Genomic DNA, 7307 nt, shown 5'->3' on the forward strand with positions numbered 1-7307 from the left:
TTCTAAATAGTCTGAGTTTTAGCCATGACTTGCTTCTCTCACTTTCAGTAGCAGGAGTTTAAGTTGAACTGAAGGTCACAGACCTTGTAGGTAAGAAAGCCTTTATGGTAGCTGTGTAAATTATCTGTCAAAACCTAGGTGAAACAATGAATTTTTAGATAGGATCATAAAACACCATTTTCCATAATACCTAATGCTTGTTAATATTCGTACACTTTTATATTTTTATCAGATAAAAAAACGCATATGCCAAGTACAATTTCATGACATTTTATGTAGTGTCTGTAACTTAAAAAAAAAATTAAAATCTTTCAATGATCCTAATTGCCATACAGGTGAAACTTTTGATTTCACATGAAAATACATAAACCTGAAAATGTGCATCATTATAAAATGCAAAATTAAGATATTGCAATATGAATTGGACATGGTTACAGACACTAAAGATTTTTTCTTTTTAAGCTTTTTTAAGTCTTTAACGGTCATATGCTTCTAGAAGCTTACAGCAATTTTAGTATCAATACTCATGAAGTAAAATATGGATAATTAGCATTTGTAATTATTGTTTTAATTCTTTAAGAATGGGACATTTTAGGGGCACATATAAAATCATCTCTCAAACTTGAAATTTTTAGGGAAGCAATATTGGTCACTTTCATGTTGCATAAATTTCAGAAGTGTACAACACAAAAAACAATCAAACAAAAAGAATCAGCACCAATTTCGTGTTTTGGTCGAATACAAGCACTAAAGTGACTTGCTGCCTCTGTTTAGTCCTTTTTTTGTCCTTTTTTGTTTATTTTTACAATTTATTTGCAGTGATTACTGGGTGTCATGGTCTATTATGAGATACGGCATATTTAACATGTTTTAATAGCAATAGTATTTACAATTCGTCCCCTAAGTGGTAGTGTGTTCTTGAATTGAAAAAATATAAAGAAATGAGTGGTAAAATTTGCCCAGTACTGTATAAGTGGTCTTTCCCTACAGAATTTGTTTTTTAGAGAGACAAAATGCAAACCTTAAATGCTGGCCTAAGCTTAAGGACTAAGGTGAGATACCTTCCCCAAAAAACTAGTCTACAAATAATACAAGAATTAATCTTGCGAATTATTTGTAATCACTAAATGTGAAAAGTGAAGGATTATCACATGGAATAATTAATTAGGGTTCAAGTTGTTTGTTTTTATTCGTGATCCTGTGCTCCATCAGCTTTTCAGTTTTATTCATATTTATTTTCACCACGGACATAACTTTACAATCTTTTAACTTGTAAAAGCCTAAAAGGAATTTATTAATTTGCCAACAATGTGTGAGCTATAATCAAAAGTAAACACAATTTTAATGTATGTGACTTTCCCTCTTCTTGTTTTTTATTTTCCCTATTGTATGTCTTGGATCTGAGAGAGTTTCCCTTAAACAGATGCAGTTATTATGACCAAGGCTCGTAATCTTAACAGTGCCTGCTGCTTGTCTGAAGGTCACAAGAGCTGCGTTTACATTTAACTGATTAAACTCCTTCAAACTTTAAAAACAACTTTCGGTGTCTAAGACCTGAAAATAATAATAACCTGTTTCATAAAGTAAATATCAGGACCTAAATTTTGACCTGTTTTGTTAAAGGAGCATAGTAACTACAATAGTAAAATAAAAAAAATCATAATAATGAAGCAAACAATCTGTTATATGGTTAGAACTGTCTCCTTGCACCTCCAGGGTCCTGGTTCGATTCCCGTCTCTGTATGCATGGAGTTTGCATGTTGTTCTCTCCGTGCTTGGTGGGTTTCCTCCAGGTACTCTGGTTTCCTTCCTCAGTCCAAAGACATGCAGATTAGGCTAATTGGTGTACCTAAATTACCCAAAGTGGGTGAATGTGTGTGTGTGTGTGTGCGCGCGCCCTGCGATCCAGCCTCGTGCCCCAAGTCTCCTGGAAAAGGCTCCAAGCCCACCGCAACCCTGTACAGAGGATAAAGCGGTAAAGATGATGAGTGAAAATTCATTTGTGTCCTTGGTGAGCCACAAATGCCCACCACTTTATTTATTTATTGTTATGCCACCAGTTATTATAACTACATGGTTGATCCCTTGATTTGAATGAGTTTAATTCAAACCTCAGAACGTCGGAAACAAACAGACCAATGAACAATGATACCTTGGACCCAATGTTTTCTCTCAGAGGAAAGTTTAGGAATTTACATCTAAATAAATCTTTATGATGTCTTTGTTTCACTGCATGACAAATCATTTATTTGTTTGCACTTATTGCTATTGTATGCATTTTTAACGGTTCATTTTTAAACAGGTCTACACCAGTGGATGAATTTACAGCCTCATTATATAACTGCAAACACTTCACACTTTCATGTGGGTTGTGTGTGAGAGAATTCTTCCTGAGTGGTGTGCATATGTGAATGTGTGTTTTACACCCAAGAAGGTGTCAGGTTTTAACCTCATGAAATACCGCCCTCTTGTGGAATGAAAACTACTGTTCTAATGACATACTGGTCTAGTGACGTAAAGCTTTTCTGTTAATTGGTTTCCATAATTCCCCAACATTCATGTAGCATGGGCTTTAACAAATGCTTGTACATAATCAGGGAAGGACATGAAGAGAAGACTCACTCTGTATTTAAAATAAATTTGACTTAATAACTCTTTAGTTAAGTGATACTTGATACAGTGAGGCGGCAGGTCCTGGGTTTGATCCTCACGCCTGTGTACAGTTTTGGTGCATGTTCTCACAGTGTCCACAAGGGTTTCCATGCCAGTAGATGGAGTAGCTGCTTTAAACGCTCCTTGTGTGAATTTGTCTCATATTGTTCCTGAAATAAACTGATGTCCCATTCTGGGTGTATTCCTGCATCACACCAGTGTTTATGGGACAGGGTCCGGATTCACCGCGTTCCTGACCAGAATATAGCGATTTACTGAAAGTATGTAAATGGTTATAATATATTTTTTCTCCACGAACTCAGGGCCGGTACGAGCAGACAACGCACAAATAACATTTCTTTCATTTCAGCCATCATTAACATAACTTCATTGCTACTGGATATATGACCCCGCCACACACACCATCTTAAAGATATATTAATAAACAATTATTTCGTTTCTGTAGCAGTGCATATGAGGTACAATAGTTTTCTGTACATTTGTAACATATAGTATGTACGTTTACTGTATTAGTTAAATCGCATATAGCTTTGGAAATGTGCAAATATACTTGTATAATACAAATTTAAATCAGACAGACACAACAGAAAGTTTAAATAAAGTATTTATTTATATATATCTATATATCTACAGTGAGGTCAATAAGTATTTGATCAACCTGCGATTTTGCAAGTTCTTTTACTTAGAAATCATGGAGGGTCTACAATTTTCAGCATAGGTGCATTTCCACTGTGAGAGACAGAATCTAAAAAGAAAAATCCGGAAATCACATTGTATGATTTTTTAAACAATTTATGAATTACTGTGTCAAATAAGTATTTGATCACTTGCTCATTAGGCAGATTTCTGCCCCTTAAACACCTGTTATTCTGCTATTAAATAGTCCATATGCTTCTTACGGAGCCACTCCTTGGTTTTCCTGGCTGTGTGCTTTGGGTCATTGTCATGTTGGAAGACCCAGGCACGACCCATCTTTAATGCTCTGACTGAGGGAAGGAGGTTTTTGCCCGAATATGTTACAATACATAACCTCCGTTCATCCTCTCCTTAATACGATGCAGTTGTCCTGTCCCCTGTGCAGAAAAACACCCCACAGAGTACGATGCTTCCAGCCCCATGCTTCACTCTAGGTATGGTATCATTGGGATGATACTCATCATTCTTCTTCCTCCAAACACGGCGGAGTTAAGAACAAAAAGTTCTACTTTGGTCTCATCTGACCACAGGACTTTCTCCCATGACTCCTCTGGATCATCCAGATGGTCCCTGGCAAACTTCAGACGGGCCTGGACATGGGCTGATTTAAGCAGGGGAACCTTCAGTGCGATGCGAGATTTTAAACCATGACGTAGTGTATTACTGATAGTAGTCTTGGAAACGATGGTCACAGCTCTCATCACGGCATTGACCAGCTCCTCCTGTGTAGTTCTGGGCTGATTCTTCACCATTCTTAGCAATATTGATACCCCATGCATGTCTTTATGACAGCTTACGATCTCAAACAGGTGCTACTAATTTAGAATCATGAGCAGAGTGTAGCTGGACTATTTAAAGGCAAATTAACAGGTCTTCAGGGTCAGAAATCTGGCTGTAAATATACACAGTACTGTACTGTGCGAAATTCTCAGGCACCATATTATTTGCTGTACCAATTTTGGTATATATGGTTATATATGTTTATCATGTCTGCATAATCATGTACAAAATCATTCAGTATTTCCATATATAACTCAAACATTTATAAATAACATTACAGGAGAATAGATTTACATGGCTGTAAAGAAAAATAATATAGTACAAGACAGACCAGTTTTCAGATAGAAACCAAAAAACCTAATGTACACTCCTGGGATTTGCATAAAAAAAAAGGGAGTGTGACAAATTTACCAGAAGAACTCATATTCTCCAGCAGGCTCAGTAACAGTTTTATGTATTTGTATATTAATTGTAGGAGTTGACAATCTCTTTTTAGCAATTTTACTGACTGTTCGGAATACATCACAAAATACTGTTGTAATATGTTTACATGTCACTCTTATGTTTACAGTGAAGCTAAATTCAAAGATTTTCAAATTTACAAATTTCAAGAAAAAGGATGAGGAGACTCTACTTCTTCATGTTCATCAAATCCACTGGATGGTCACGTTCACTACCGTGCAGTGTGTGTCTCACAAGGACACGGTTTCTGTGTCTTGTTGAGAAAATCACTAAAGAGAAAGAGGCAAAGAGAGGTAAGGATAATACGATTGTCTTTTGCCATCACCTTTATTCTATCGATCCACTCATCAATCAATTCTATCATAATTCTTTCTATTTAACTGTGTAACAACTCACTTTCACTCACTCACTGTCTATACCACTTTATACTTTTATTATCACGGAGGCCTGGAGCCTACTGTATGCCAGGAGACTTAGGGCATGAGGCAGGTAACACCCTGCACAGGTGACCAATCCAGCGCAGGGCACACACACACACACACACATGCTTATTCACACACTATGGGCATTTTGTCAATGCTAATTAGCCTAATCTACATGACTTTGGACTGTGGGAGGAAACCGGTGTCCCTGGAGGAAACCCACCAGGCACGGCGAGAACATTGAATTCCATTGGAATCGAACTCAGACCCTGGAGGTGCAAGGCGACAGTGCTAACCAGTAAGCCACTGTAACAACACTTTTATATTATTTTTCAATTTATTTATCACTCTATCTATTGTCTACTTCTTTCATGCCATCATGTGTCTGTACATCTTTCCGTGACACCTTGATCTAACTCACTGACCCATTATCATCTCTTTAGTTCTGCCTCTTAGTCTTTCTCTCTTTCTGTTACTGTCTCTCTCTTTATCTATTCAATTCAATTCAATTCAATTTTATTTATATAGCGCTTTTAACAATGGTCATTGTCCCAAAGCAGCTTCACAAAAAAAAGAATTAAAGATAATTCTATCATTTTGTATCTGTCTCTTTTTCTATTTTAAGGTCTCTCTTTTTTGTTCTCTTTCTCTCTCTCTCTCTCTCTCTCTCTCTCATATGCACACACTTTTATTTACCGGAGTATGTGAGGCAGCTGTGGGCTCCTGTGGATGTGCATATGCTTGTATCCCTGAGTCCTGTTGAAGGTACAAAAACACACCTTGTGTCCATTCAGGCTCTCAGACTCAGCTGCTATGTTGTACAGCTAAAAGAAAGGGGAAAAGAGCATGTAAGAGATGATCTGTGAGCTGTTAATGTACGGTAGATACAGACACCATTCCACTCCATAAAGTACATAACAATCTGACAAACCCAGCTCTGTTCTTCAGGCTTCTGATAATCTGGATTGAAAAAAAAAAAAAAAACGGTACCATCATCTCTTTCCTACCTTTTCTCCAAACTTGAAGGGGATGACAGTATCGTCTTCAGCATGAAGAATCAGGACTGGACATGAGATATGATTCAAACTTGACAAGATAGAAGAAAAAAAAAAAAAGATCAAGCACAGATTGCTTGTTTTTAGTTTTAAACGTCAATATAAGGGTGTAAGTTGGACGTCATGAGATGACGAACTTGATGGTTGTCCGTCACTGAACTTTGACGGTATAATGTGGTTCCTTATTAATATTAACATGCTGACCAACAGAGTAATAAACATGACTTGTTAACCAAATGCTGGAGATCACAGCTGGAGTGATTACACTTGCACAAACACTTACTTCTCATCACTGGGAAATCGGAGGTCATTGGGAGTGATGGCCCTGATGAACCAGTCGAAAACTAGCAGATCGGAGACATTCTACAACATTATGCATAAAATCCCAATTACCATCTAATACAATAAAGTTTCCTTCTTTCACATACTGTACACAAATGCAATATCATGATGATGATTATATTTGCATACATTTCACATTTCTTCTGCCCTACAGTATAATTGAACACTTAAGCAGAACAAAGTATTCTTGTACCCTCTTTACAAAGACATGCACACAATGTATGCACTACATAAGTGCTGACCGTGGAGAAGGTGTAGCTTTTGGCCTGCTCTCTGATGTTGGTAAAAGGAGCCTCCAGGATAACAGCGCCAGGTGGTGTTCCTGTAACCACAGCAGGTGAGCGCAGCTTTAGAACAATTCAGCATATTTAGCATTCCCTTTCCTTTCTTGAAATCTTTCTCCAGTATTTTTTCACATTTTTAGTATATAGTATGACAAAGAGGTTATTGTTCTGTACACTAATGCCGAATGTCCCCGGATCCCCCTCATAGTTTGGAGATTTCATTTTCTTGCATTCTGTACATATATTTACCCTTATTGCTACTGTTTATTCCTCTTTCACTCCCAGAATCCCAGAATTTAAGTAATGTGCTAGTATAGCTATAACTTGGGGGAGGTCATAACATTTGCATTATTGCATTATCTTGTTTTTAAAAAATATTCCGAATGATGCCACTAGAGGGTCAAAACCCAAAAATTTTGTGTGTTGTTATTTGTTTCTCGTTTCTTGAGAAGGCCTAAGCTCTTGATCAACGTTCATTTTTATTACATTAATATTCTTAGCAATAATAAGTATTTTATGACCGCCCCTACAGTATATATGAAACTTATATAGGGAGCTGCTTTCAAAACCCCTGAAGCAAAATTCTTCTTCAA

The 7307-nt window shown here is 37.0% G+C and overlaps 1 long non-coding RNA gene across 1 annotated transcript; it reads right to left on the reverse strand.

Annotated features, from left to right (window-relative positions):
* Positions 1-6040: 6040 nt before the first annotated feature.
* On the reverse strand, positions 6041-6754 carry LOC128536056 (uncharacterized). The gene is made up of 3 exons (XR_008361869.1): positions 6673-6754; positions 6372-6451; positions 6041-6119 (listed from the first exon to the last, which is right to left on the reverse strand). It is a non-coding gene; the product is annotated as an uncharacterized LOC128536056 (long non-coding RNA).
* Between the last annotated feature and the right edge of the window lie 553 nt (positions 6755-7307).

This window comes from Clarias gariepinus, chromosome 13, assembly GCF_024256425.1.
Source record: "Clarias gariepinus isolate MV-2021 ecotype Netherlands chromosome 13, CGAR_prim_01v2, whole genome shotgun sequence".
NCBI lineage: Eukaryota > Metazoa > Chordata > Actinopteri > Siluriformes > Clariidae > Clarias > Clarias gariepinus.